Below are 13,469 nucleotides of genomic sequence, written 5' to 3' on the forward strand. Positions count from 1 at the left end.
AGCCCAAGTTTAAGACACATATATTAGATACTAAAAATTCATAATAAAATATAATATAAACATTTTTGTATTGATATTCTGGATATATTAGATTAAATGAAATCTGTTATTAACATGAATTTAATCTGTTTCTATATTTCTTAGTATGCCCACTAGGAAATGGGAGGATGGAGTGGATCATTGTGGTTTGCATTTGTGTCTGGTATCATTTGTTTCTGCTTTTGATATGAGGGTCTTACTGAGTCACTCAAGCTGATCCAAACTCCTGGGTTTCAGTGACCCTCCTACCCCACCTCTCCCCAGAAGTTGGGCTGGAGGTCACAGCTGAGCCTGGCTCAGGCTGCAGCTCTGTCGGACAATATAGCTGAACAAACACTGCCTTCAAGGGAAATGCTGCGGGAGGGAACCTATTGATACAAAATAAAGTAGTTGCAGGAGCCAAGAGGGATGGTTTTGGCAGAAAGAAGCATGGGGTTGACCAGAAGTCATCTACAACTGACCCACTGGGGTAGGGGACCCCCAGCAGCAGAGGCTGAAGACTCCCTAGACCTGTCCCAGAAAGTACTCTTACTCCATCTCCTCCCTTCTTCCCTTCTCTTGAGCTTTCATTGCCTCTTCCTTTCTCCTGCCTTCTTTTTTTCTTCCTTCTCCACCCACTTCTTCTAAAGTTAAGGAATTTCAGTTATACTGAGTGGGTCAGAGATAAAGCAAGTGATGATTAAGCCCTTCCTGTAATACCAAATAATCAATAAATTCTTTACTTATTCACTTATTTATGGCCTGACATTGGGGTAGACAAATGATCTGCCACTAAGCTATATTCCCAATTCTCCCTTTTACTTTGTATTTTGAAGTCTCACTAGGTGCAGGTTGTCCTTGAACTCCCTCTATAGCCGATGGCGTACTTGACCTTTTCATCCTCTTGCGTTAGCTTCTTGAGTAGCTATGATTACAAGCCTGCAGTGCCATGTGTAAATAAAATTTTACAATTAAATATTTGCTGGGCCAACAACTGAAGGTAAATTCATGACTGCATCCTAGGAATGTACTTCTCTCATGCCATGGGCAGCCTGCGGCCCAGGCCTTACTGGCTTGTTCATCCTGATCAGCCTCATTGAGCTAGAGGTGATTCTCAGAGCTTGTGGAGACCATTGTTTATGTGCACGCTGAGCAGATTGCATTTGTAACATTTAATGCCCACAATAACAATAATAAAACATGCTGGCGTGCACTCTGCGCAAACACTTTCTTCTGAAGATAGAGCCAGTGAAATGTTTTAGCAACTTTGACATTTATAGCTGTATTTATAATCTTTTTTGGATCATTTCCTCACAGAGTCACATGTTTGTATATTTTAAATTCTCTGGAGAAATAAAAATGTTTAAACATAACATAATGATATGATATGCATTTTATGAGCCCGTGCTCACCATCTAAGCACGAGCAAAGAGTGCTGTGTGGTGACTCCTGTGAGGGCTTTCTATGTAAGTGTGGGATTTTCTAGATACATACTGCAATGCCCACAGCGTGAAGGACTGGTGAGGGGAAAGAATATTCAGGCCGGAGACTTTTTTTTAAACTTGAAACCAGACTGGGCTGAATATAGAAATGAGAGGTTGCTCACTTGGGGAGAAGTCTTTGGACAGATGAGCATGCCTCTTACACTTCTAGGAAGGTGAGAACCTGGGAATTCTATTGCTGATGTCTACATAAACGCCACTGACCTCGTTGGCTCCTCAGAACTTCCTGGTCTGTCCCACAGCAACTTGAGACCTGTGCGGCACAGCACAAAAAAGTTAATGTGAATACGCAGACAAGGAGGCAAACGTTTCTTTTCTTACTACGCAAGGAGATTTCTTTTTACTAAGCATGTATTCGCCACATGCCTGTGTGAGTTGCTTTACTACACATTCAACAAGTCTAAGCAGTGACCACAGTGGCATTCAGACCTCTCACTCAGGAGCAAGAGATAATATGACAATTTTAAAACAATGTTAAATTCTTTGACTTTCTATCAGTGAAAAGCGAGGCTCACGTGGTGTTCTCCTTAAGTCTGAACCAGCTTTGGTGATTGGTGGACCAACAGAGCAGGACAGAAATGACTCTGGAGATTAAACCACAGAAGGTCATTCAGCTGCTACACTACTGTTTGGGGACATTAGTCTTTAAAAACATAACTTCTTCTAAACAGCTGCCTCTCGCCCCCCTACCCCCACCCCCACCCCCAACACACATCTTGGGAAGATGCAAACTGTCCTTTGTTCTTCTAAGAACACTGAAGTTGTCATACAGGCCCCATGCTCCTGATCTGGCTATTTCTCAGTGACCCCCCTCTCCAAATCTCATAACAGTGGGGATCCAGGTTTCCACATACTCACTTTGAGGGGGCACAAATATCCAGCCTACCTCATCTGCTTCTGAGGTAGTAAGATGAATGAATAATGATGATTTTGTCTATCTTCCTAAATTCACAGGTCTTATTTTTTCTTTACTGTTTCATTGATTAAAATCTTCATATTTTTAACAAGTCAAGGTGATAGAAAGCACTCTCCCCACTTTTTTCTAGAATCAAAATTTTCATTGCTGAGAAAATCACTATGTCCTAGTGAATTCATGACAGAAAACCTTAAGAAGTTCATAGCTTTCCTGGAACCTGATAAAAGAAACAAGTGGATGATAAATTTGTCAAATACTTGTTTGGTATCACTAAGATGTGATGTGGATTTTTCTTCTTGATCTATTAATGTGGCAAAACAAATTAAAAGACTGTATCATATTTGTTCAGTCAGCATGTATTTATTGAGCAGCTATTGCATGCCAAGAGCTATGATAAATCAGTGACTGAAAATGTGAGAAAGATGGGCAGGCTCCTGCCCTAAGGTTGATCATCTTTTCATTCTTGTGACGAACACTGTTTGATTTAGAGTGTTGTACTTTTATGTGCTACTGCCCTTGATTTGACTTTGTTTTGCTAAGGAGCTGAGCATCTGTGTTCATTAGTGGCATCAGATGATGCTGCTTGAGGCCCGGGTCAGAGCTGACAGCCCTGAAGTTCCCAGCGAACAGACCGCCTCACAGGACCACGCACATCTCTTGTTATGTCTGCTGTGTTTTGTTATGTCCGCCGCACACCTGTGCCGCTGCTGTGGTCAGTCTTAGCATTTCTTCCTAAGTAGAATCCCAGTAACCTATGCAGGAGGTGGTGAGTGTGGTATCCAGGTGCATCCTGGTGAATGGCTCCTGCTCTACCTGAAAACTCTTGGTTTTTGAGTAGCTGACATGTGATTGGTCACCTAGATGAAATCTCTTGTTGAGACAGCTACTTCTTCAATAGCTTCGCCCTGCTCTTTGTCTTTAACTGTGGGGTATAAAATACAATGCCAGTAAATAATGTTTTATCTTTTTCAGTAACTAATATTTTCTTTTGCATCATCTTATTTTATGGGTTATAAATTTCAGAAGGGAACATTCTTATGTTTATTTGTTTTTCACTTGAAGATTATGCTCCTAGTATTTTAAAACTGTGTATCCTGCACTGAGGTTCACATTCTCTGTCAACTGAGAAAGAAAACTTCCTTCTTATTGCAGTACTAGTTAGGTATTTTTACTAGAAATAGATTTTTTTCAAGTTAATTTTTGATTTGATTACTTCATTTTTACTATGACATATTACTATAAAATTATATTAATGAATGTACAATATTAAATTATGTTACATTATTGGAACCAAACCTATTAGGAGTTCTCTGCATCATATAAGCAGCTGGATGAACTTAATACTGTATTTCAGGTTTTAGCATCCATGTTTATGACATTACTTTCTTTTTCCCTTTTGTAAAAATTCTGTAAGTTCTTTTGTTAGGGTTTTCTTATTGGAATTTAACTGAGATATCTGCCCTCAAATTTTTTTCTTCTTCTTTCTTTCTTTCTTTCTTTCTTTCTTTCTTTCTTTCTTTCTTTCTTTCTTTCTTTCTTTCTTTCTTTCTTTCTTTCTTTCTTTCCTTCTTTCTTTCTTTCTTTTTTTGAGACTGGGACTCACATATCTGACCGCCACGTATCTCAATGTTCTCAAGGAGTTAACTGCAGTCAGAAAAGTATTTGCTCCTTTAGATCACAAATTCCCTTCCTGGAAGTGCTCTGAACAGGTATATGTTTAGTTCTGGTTTCAGTGTCCTCTTGAGAAAGTTTTCCATTTCTCCAGCAGTTGAGAGCCCTCCGTGAGATGAATGGGAAGAGCTCATTTTCTCAAGACCCCCCACGTTTGCATACCGAGATGATACCTCCATTCTTAGCCTTCATTTTGGTCCTTTCTCTCATTATTTCCTTGATTAAAATAAATAGCAGTTTCTGCATTTAGTGCTTTTGGTTCTATTTGCTGTTTGCTTTTTCTCCCTTCAGAGAAACACTTGCAATTTATTTATCGATTCTATTCCTTTTTGTTTACTAAATTTTAATTTCTGCTTTCATCTGTGATTATTTTCTCTCTCTGTTTTTCCCCCGTTAGGATTACCTTGTTTGCCACTGAACTTCTCAAGTTAATGGCTTGATTCACTCATTCATTTCTTTTTATTATTTAAAAATAAGGAAAGTATGTCTGGTGAATTCCCAATTACAATTACAGCTTTGACTTAAGTTTAAAGACACAATGGTCTCATTACTATAGCCCTCAGGGTGTCTTGTGATAACCCTCTTCATGACCTCTGTTATCCAGTTCTGCAGAAGAACATTGCTGGGATGTGCTGCTATCGATAGTGTTAGGGGAAAGTTAAATTTATTCGTAGTCTACTATTCATTTTGCTGTTCTTTTACCTAAGAATATGGTCTGTGTAGATCTGCTTTTATGAAATTCTATATCTTCCCTGTGATCTAATGTACATAAGTTGTAGCTCACAGATACACAGATATTTAATAAGAGAATATGCTACCTGCTTAAGGTTACTGAATTCCCGTGTCTGTCTGTAAACTAACCGTGTAGGTGTATTAGCAAACTCTTTACTCCCGTTTCCTACTTTCACTCTTGAGAACAGGGAATTTTTCTTTGTCTGTATGCAGTGCAGACCCCACTTTTTTTTTTTTTTAATTCTCATGAGTTAGTTTTCAAGGAAAAATGGTTCTGTATCTCATAGGTAATCTTCTTATTGCTGGTAGGAATGTCTCAAATGGAACTGTGTCAGGATCTGCTTTTTCATCTTCTTTTTCCAGAGCGATTGGGTGGTTTGACAAGTTGCTCTCCCATTGACAGCCTTCCACGAACAGTCAATCAAGAGGGTTTGGGGGTGGGGGGCTCATGTCATGGTTGTCTAGGGACTGCTTTTCTGTGAGGAAAATCTAATGAACTTAAAATGTTTTGTATCAGAAAATGCACTTTTATTGACCTCAAATTTGAATGGCAGAACATAGATGTAGTGCATATGCATCTTTTCATAGTGTCTTTTTTTATGTATATGAATGTTTCGTCTGCATATGTATACATGAACTATGTGTGTGCCTGGTTGCCCACAGATGTCAGAAGAGGGTTTTGGATCCCCAGGAACTGGAGTTTCAGGCAGTTGTGAACTGCTGTGTGGGTGCTAGGAACCATACCCAGGCTCTCTGCAAGAGAGCCAAGTGTTTTTAACCTCTCCCTTCGTACAGATCATAATACTCCAAACTGAGCCTTTGTGGACGTTGCTCTGTTATACCTGGTTGTTTTTTCTCCTGTAGCTGACATTTCCCCTCCTTTATTCCAGAATTTATTTTTGAAATTGAGACTTTGGACTTCTCCTGGAGCTGGTCTCTATTCTAGGCTAATTTCCTGTTGCCATGATAACACATATGAGTGACGGTTTATCTCCCCACACAATTCTAGAACACATTGTTACTGGAAACTAGTGGCTGGGGAACTTGAAGCTGCAGCTCTTCACATCACAGTCAGGAGCAGCATCCGTGAATGCATGTGCATGTGCGTGTGCATGTATGTGTGTGTGAGCGCGTGCGTGTGTGGGGTGTGTGTGGGGGGTGGGGTGGGGTGGGTGTGGGTGTGGGTGCACTTAAACACAGCTGGCTGTCTTCACCCGTAGACAGTCCAGGACCCAACTCCGAGTCACCACTTTCAGGTTGGGTCTTCCCACATCAATTAAGGCAACCAAGACAAGCACTCTGCCCCCAGTCTTGCCCCCAGCCAGCCTGGTCTGGACAGTCCCCACTGAGACTGCCCAGGCTATCCTAGTTTCTGTTCAGCTGACAAAACCCAGACACATGGTCTCCTTCACGTGACTTCTGTCTGATAACCACAAAGCCATTCACTGTGCATATTGGTTTTTAATAGCGTGAAAGTTCTTTTCTGTGAAATTGAGGATCATTATTAGTTTTCTGTTGCTCAGGTGGTTTTTGGCATCTTTACTTCATGTTGGATTTCTACTCTGCCATCTAAATCATTGTCTTCTCTTTTGATGTTTTTATCTCACTTTCCCCGATTCTGGAAAAGTGACTTGAATTTGCTTTCTGTTACTGATTTGATTATGGGCTTTGCCAGCTAAGAGCTTTATTGATTCTAATGTATTTTCAGTGTTGGTGTTCCCCTGCAATTGTGCCACGTTTTCCTGCCTTTCGTCTTCTTCTCCACACTCCAGTTTCTCAACCTAGATGCCTTCTTTTCTCATTTTTCATCTCTCGCTTCATGGGGTCTTTGAATGCTATTTAGACCACAAAGCATATGCTACTTAAAATTTATTCATATTTCCTGTAGTAAATCTTTTTCAAAGTATGCTCTTCCTTTGCCTCTTGAGTACTATATTTTCATTTCTTCAAGCTAGAAAATTCTTCACATGCCCCATAATGAGGCTCTGTTTTGTCTGTTTATTCAGCCTTGAATGTATGTTTTATCAGTCCTTTTATTCTTCTGCAAAACAAAGAAAATCTATTTTATCTTAGATTCCATCCTATTTTACACATTTTTTTTCCTAATATTCCCTTAGATCTTACACTATGTAATGCTGTTTTCCTTATTTGGTGGTTGGGCATGCTGATACAGGGATATGCTCTGCCTGTGCACAAGCCAAGTTCACACTTTTCTCTGTGCATTCAGTGTGCCAAGGACTAGATCTGAAACGATTTGGTTAAAACAGGTTGAAAGCCTTCTACTTTGGACAAGTACTCCCAAATCCATAGTCCAGTGGGTAGCTGACCTCAAGGCATGGGTCCTGTCGAGTCCTGTCAAGTCTCAAGGCAAAGATTTTTCAGACCACTTAGACTTGATTTCAGGGTGTCTTAAGATGACTTCAGGATTTCCTCTGTTTTTTTTTTTTTTCTCTTTGAAGACAATGTCAGGTTCTCAATGTTAGCTCAGAGTATTTCCAACAGGAAAGAATGTAAGTAATTGCCACTTATGCATGTGGAAGGCATCCTTATCTAACTTCCGCCACAGAGAATTTTCTCAATTCTTTGACTCTTTGGAATATGGAAGGTTTCTGTGTTCCTATCAAGCTTCAGTCACCTAAATATGATTGCTTCCAAATCTCTCTCCTCCTCCCTTTCATGCTGTAGAACTCCCATTTAGCTGAAATTGAGGAACAGGGGAAACACATTCCACAGTAGCCTACCCTTGATGTTGAGTATGTTTCTTGGGTGCACTAGGACAGATCCTGTTTTCACATCCATTGCTATTCTGTATCTTTTTAGTTGGTATAATTGAAACCATTGATACTGAGAGATACCAGTGACTAAAGATTGATTCCTGTTAATTTTTTGTTGTTGGTGGTGGTGATGTGTGTGGCTGTTGGTGTGTGTGTGTGTGTGTGTGTGTGTGTGTGTGTGTGTGTGTGTGTGTGTGTGTGTGCTTGTGTGTGTGTTTCCCTCCTTTTTGTTTTGCTTGTGTGAGATTGTTTATTTCCTGTGTGTTAATGTATGTAGTTAATCTCTTTGAGTTGGAGTTTTTCTTCTATCACCTTTTGTAGGGCGGGATTTATAGATAGATATTGTTTAAATTTGACTTTTTTGTGGAATATCTTATTTTCTCCATCTATGGTGATAGAAAGTTTTGCTGGATATATGAGTCTGGGCTGGCATCTGTGGTCTCTCAAGAGTCTGCAAGACATCTATCCAGGCTCTTCTGGCTTTTAGTCTCCATCAAGAAGTTAGGTGTAATTCTAATAGGTTTGCCTTTATATGTTACTTGGCTATTTTTCCCTTTCAACTTTTAATACTCTTTCTTTCTTCTGTATGTTTAGTGTTTTGATTAATATACGCCAAGAGAACATTCTTTTCTGGTCAATCTATCTCGTGTTTTGTATGCTTCTTATACTTTTATAGGCATCTTCTTCTTTAGATTAGGAAAATTTTCTTCCATAATTTTGTTGAAAATGTTTTCTGGGCTTTTGAGCTTGGATTTTTCTCCTTCCTCTACTTCTATTTTCTTAGGTTTTATCTTTTCATGATGTCCCAGATTTCCTGGATGATCTTTGTCAGAAAATTTTTAGATTTAACATTTTTCTTTGACTGATGTATCTATTTCTTCTGTCATATCATCAGTGCCTGAGATTTTCTCTTTTATCTTTATGTTCTGTTGGTGAAACTTGCCTTTGTAGTTTCTGTTCACATTCCTAAATTTTTCATTTCCAGAATATCCTCAGTTTTTTTTTTTTATTGCTTCTATTTCCATTTTCAGGTCTTGAACAGTATTGTTTCCTTCAACTGTTTGCTTTTTTTGTTCTTGATTTTCTTTAAGGGATTTATTAATTTCCTCTTTAAAGGCCTCTATCATCTTCATATTGTTGGTTTTAAGGTCTCTTTCTTATGCTTCAGCTATGTTGGAATATTCAGGGCCTGGCACAATAGAATAAATGGGTTCTAGTGGAGTCACATTGACCTGACTATTATGAATTGTGTTCTTCGCTAGTGTCTAAGCATCTGGGTTTGGAATGATTAGATGTGTAAGTGATGGTTTCTGGGTTTGCCTTTGTTGGGTCAGTGTTTTGTTCCTTGATTTCTGTTTCCTTGATGGATTTTCAGAGTGTGATCTTTATGTGTTGCCTGTTTTACTGATCTGCTCAGCTAGTATGTTCACAGGGAATATCTGCTGGTGTTAGAGACTGGGATGCTGGGAAAAGTGGGGGAGGGAGGTTGTGGAGAGAGATAAGGGAGGATGGTCTGTGGGATCCACAGGAGACATGGATGGGGGGAAGAGGGGAGGTCTGTGGGATCCATAGGAGACATGGATCGGGGGAAGGGGGAGGTCTATGAGATCCACAGGAGACATGGATAGGGGAGGAAAGGGGGAGGTCTATGGAATCTACAGTAGACATGGATGGGGATAAGGAGGAAGTATATGGGATCCACAGGAAACATAGATGGGGGAGGAAAAGAGGGGGTGTCTGTAACACTAAGGAGGAGCCTGAGGGATTTGGCTTGAGGGAACAGAGAGAGCAGAAAAGGTCTGTGTGCAGCCTACCTGGTCTTCTCTGCTTGCCCTGTCTTTAATTCTAAAGGAATGATTATGCCTACAGGCAAAAGTGATCCTTGTGTCTTATATTAGAACACTGGTATGCAGTGCAGGTCTTCTGATTCAGCTCAAACTTCCTGAAAGAAATGTATACTGCCCACCCATGCTCTCACATTACCTTTGAACATGTGTGTGTATGTGCGCGCATGAGTGTGTGTGCATGGGTGTGCGCGCATGGGTGTGTATTAAATTCTGATAATTATCTGGCTCTCTTGCAACCTTGCTTTTCTGGGGAATTTCCAGTCATTTGGCAAGAGTCAGCCTAAACAGTGTCCACTCTGAATTTTGATCTTCCTTCTAAGAATTATTTAATATGTCACTTCTCTACATCCCCCAAGTACCAAGTATACACATCCCTGTGTCGGTGTTCAGCACCTGGCATTATAGTGGGCTCATTCACTCCCTGGTCTACTATGAGAGCCTGTGAGCTCTCTGAAAACCAGCACACTGGGTCCAGTGGCACCTCACTACCAAGGTCCCACCACTGCAGCTCTCAGCCAGATTCCCCTGTCATGCTGATCATAACTATGGCCTAACCTTTTCCTCTGCTTTTGGTGCTGCTCTGAACGACCCATAGTAGTCCAAGTGGTGTCACCATCAGCTCCTGGAGGATGAGGAGAGAAATGCTGCTGCTTTGTGGGGCCTAGCTACTGACTCTTAAAGGAGTGATTCTTTCTCAAAATACCAAGTGCATTAAGCAAGAGGGAGGGCCTGTGGCCTCAATGGTAATGAAGGTAATCTCCTCCTCTAAAAGGAGATTGCATAAACCATTGGCTTTCCAATTTACCTTTATCCACAACTAGGACTGTGGGACAAAGATGTAAAGAAAAGTTTCACATCACCATATTCATTATACCTGGAGATTTCCATGAGGTACTTGCTGTGAGGTTGATTTGCATCAGATCCTAATTTTGCAATGGAACTATCTTCATTTGCAAGGAATGTTCTCTACTCAGAACCTTCTCCAGAGAAATCTGAGCTCTCTGTTCCTTTCACCCAGAATTTGGAAGCCTCTTTGTCAGAGGAGAGAATTCTGGCCAGTTCCGAGGAGCTATTATGGGGAGAAACAAGAGGCTCTGTGTAGCTCACCACTATCTGAGTGACTTGGCTCTAGACAGCGGTCTTTCTATGCATGTGAAGGACAGCAGCCTGAGTACTGCTGTGTCACAGAGGTCAGGACAGCCAGTCCACACCTCACACGAGTGTCACCCTCCTTGTGTGCGCTGTCACCACCGTCCTCTGCTCTGGATGTTTTGCCTGTCGCCCCCACACCCACCATTGCTGCACTGGTCAAGGTTCACTCAGCAACTCAGGCCCAAGAGGACCATTCCAACAGTGGATTTAACAGCAGTCGTTTTTCGTACCATCCCTGAAGACTGAAAGGCCAATGGGGGCCTGCAGAAAATGACTGTTGCCTGCAGGGCTGAGGGAGCCAGGGAGAGAACTCTCCCCAAGCACAACCTAAGCCAGTAAGAGGGAAAGGCCTGCAAATATTTCAGCTCTGGAGGGAAAGGTGCCCTGACTGTCGGAAGTCAGGCTACAGCTACAGCTGTGAAGGGAGGCGCCCTCGATACCTACAGCTGTGAGGAGAAAGGTATCCTTCCTTGTCAGGAAGTCAGGCTATACCTGAAGCTGGCTTCCCGTGGGGATGGTCTCCCTGCAGGATATGGCAATCCTGCTGCTCTCCAAAAGAGTTCTGCTCCACCCTCCTAAGGGAGTTTCCCAGCAGAGATGTCCATTGCTTCTCTGCTCCACTCCACTAGGGAGTTTCCCAGCAGAGATTCTGCTCTGCTCTGGAGAAAGAAGGTCTTCATCTAAAACTTTTTCAAGAGATTGATTTGGGAGGGAAGAATCCAGGATAGTCGCTGCCTCTGCCAGGGTGGAGAAGGACAGCTGCCAGGTGAACAGGCACAGGGCTCCTTAGGGGCAGAGTTTTTCCAGGAAGAAGATTTTCAGGGTGAGAATTGGTCAGAGTTCAATCCTCTGAGCTTGGATAAGCTCAGAGATTGGCTAGATTTCATGCTCAGGGATTGGTTGGCTTTCCTGCTTAGGGATTGGTTGGTTTTGTGGTCAGCTGGTAGGGGCACAGTGTGTTTCTTTGGTTCTGGTTTCAGGAGCAAAGTATGTTTCTTTGGCTGGCCCCTTTAGTCTGCAAGGCCCATGTTGCAGATACGTAGGTATGGTGAGCACCATAGCCAACAACCAGGTTTTGGGTATTGCACACTGACGTTCTTGCACAGAGGATTCACCACACTGATGGCCCTGCAAAGGGGCTGCCTCCGGACCGGCTCTCACGCTGGAGGCAGATCTGCCTTTGCTGCTGGGGAGAAGCAACAGGAACTGAACGCAGGCAGGGAGTTCCTTCCACCACCTTCCCACCCGCCCTCCTGTGGGTCTCTCCTGGTGCCAGCAGAGGGATCTGGATGTGTTTTGAAGTGTCCCAGGGGAGCAGAGTGAAGTGTGTTTGAAGCTCGGACAGCAAAGGAAGAAGTAACTCAAAAGTTCACAGCCCTCGGAAGTTCACGGGGGACTCGGGGCCTCCTTGATGTTACCTTATACGGGGGATAGACCTCAGGGAAAGGCTAGCCCTTCTTCTGCTGTCTGTTAGTTACGTTGTCATCTGTGACCAAAATACCAGACAGAAATGAGTCAAGAGAAGAAGGCCTTATTTGGCTCATGGTTACAGAGGGATTTTGGTCCATCCTGGTGGGGAAGCTGTGTGAGCAGTAGATGCTCATTCTGGCAGCGAGAGTGTATATTGGTAGCTTATTCCCACAGTAGCAAACAGGAAGCACAGACTGGCTGGGCTAGAATCATGCCAGGCTACAACCTTCAAAGGCCTGAACCTAACGTCTTCTGTTCTACCTGTTACATTCTCCATAGCTGTCCCAAACTTCGACACATACTAGGAAGCAAGCATTCAAAGCATGAGCCTGTGAAGGACATTCCAGATTCAAATAATAATGCTGCCCCTGTCTCTTCCATTCTGTCATGTGCATCATCTCCTGATGAACTGAGAGTTTTTCCTGGGAAAAGGGGATTCCATTAGGATGTACAGCATGGCTCTTCTTAGTCTAAGGTAGGCCTCCTCAACCTTCACACTGGATTGTCTCTGTTGTTCAGGGCTGTCCTGTGCGCTGAAGACACTAGGCATCATTCCCGAGTGTACCCACCTTCGCACTGGATTGTCTCTGTTGTTCAGGGCTGTCCTGTGCGCCGAAGACACTTGGCATCATTCCCGAGTGTACCCACCTTCGCACTGGATTGTCTCTGTTGTTCAGGGCTGTCCTGTGCGCCGAAGACACTTGGCATCATTCCCGAGTGTACCCACCTTCGCACTGGATTGTCTCTGTTGTACAGGGCTGTCCTGTGCGCTGAAGACACTTGGCATCATTCCCGAGTGTACCCACCTTCGCACTGGATTGTCTCTGTTGTACAGGGCTGTCCTGTGGGCTGAAGACACCCGGCATCATTCCCGAGTGTACCCACTAGATGTAACAGTTCCCTGCTGTCCCACTTTGCCAGTTCTTCCTACTGGACAGTCACCGACAGCTGTGAACTACCACTGTAAAGGTGAAGGGGGAAAACTTTCCATGGTGTTTGCCTGACTGTATCCCTTAGCCCCAGATTTACTCTCAAAGAGAGAGACAACCCACAATGAGGTGGCTCTGTAAAGGAAGGCCTTCGCCAGCAAGCCCGATGTCCCGAGGTCTGTCCTGGGCCCGATGTCCTGAGGTCCGTCCTGGGCCCGATGTCACTCCCGGAAGTTGCTGTCTGACCTGCACACACATGTGCTCCTCCCCCTCACAAATTTACAACATTGTAATTCTTGTTTCTAAAGAGGTCATCAGCGTGGCTCAGCAGGTGAAAGAGCTCGTTGCCAAGCTCGACAACTCAAGCTCTGTTCCTGGAATCCATACCGTAGATGGAGAGGATCAGCTCTCACGAGTGCTCCTCTATCCTCCTCCCCTGTGCACTGTGGCGTGTGTGT

The 13,469-nt window shown here is 42.9% G+C and overlaps 2 long non-coding RNA genes across 3 annotated transcripts; one reads left to right on the forward strand and one right to left on the reverse strand.

Annotated features, from left to right (window-relative positions):
• Positions 1 to 730: 730 nt before the first annotated feature.
• On the reverse strand, positions 731 to 10,593 carry LOC143269930 (uncharacterized). 2 transcript variants are annotated; one of them, XR_013046735.1, is made up of 4 exons: positions 10,335 to 10,593; positions 10,016 to 10,082; positions 1,725 to 1,773; positions 731 to 957 (listed from the first exon to the last, which is right to left on the reverse strand). It is a non-coding gene; the product is annotated as an uncharacterized LOC143269930 (long non-coding RNA). The 2 variants fall into 2 exon arrangements; XR_013046734.1 differs by lacking the exon at positions 10,016 to 10,082 and having other exon boundaries at positions 10,335 to 10,591.
• On the forward strand, positions 10,510 to 12,462 carry LOC143269931 (uncharacterized). The gene is made up of 2 exons (XR_013046736.1): positions 10,510 to 10,947; positions 12,362 to 12,462. It is a non-coding gene; the product is annotated as an uncharacterized LOC143269931 (long non-coding RNA).
• The last annotated feature ends 1,007 nt before the right edge of the window (positions 12,463 to 13,469 follow it).

Source organism: Peromyscus maniculatus, chromosome 21 (genome assembly GCF_049852395.1).
Source record: "Peromyscus maniculatus bairdii isolate BWxNUB_F1_BW_parent chromosome 21, HU_Pman_BW_mat_3.1, whole genome shotgun sequence".
In the NCBI taxonomy this organism is placed as follows: domain Eukaryota; kingdom Metazoa; phylum Chordata; class Mammalia; order Rodentia; family Cricetidae; genus Peromyscus; species Peromyscus maniculatus.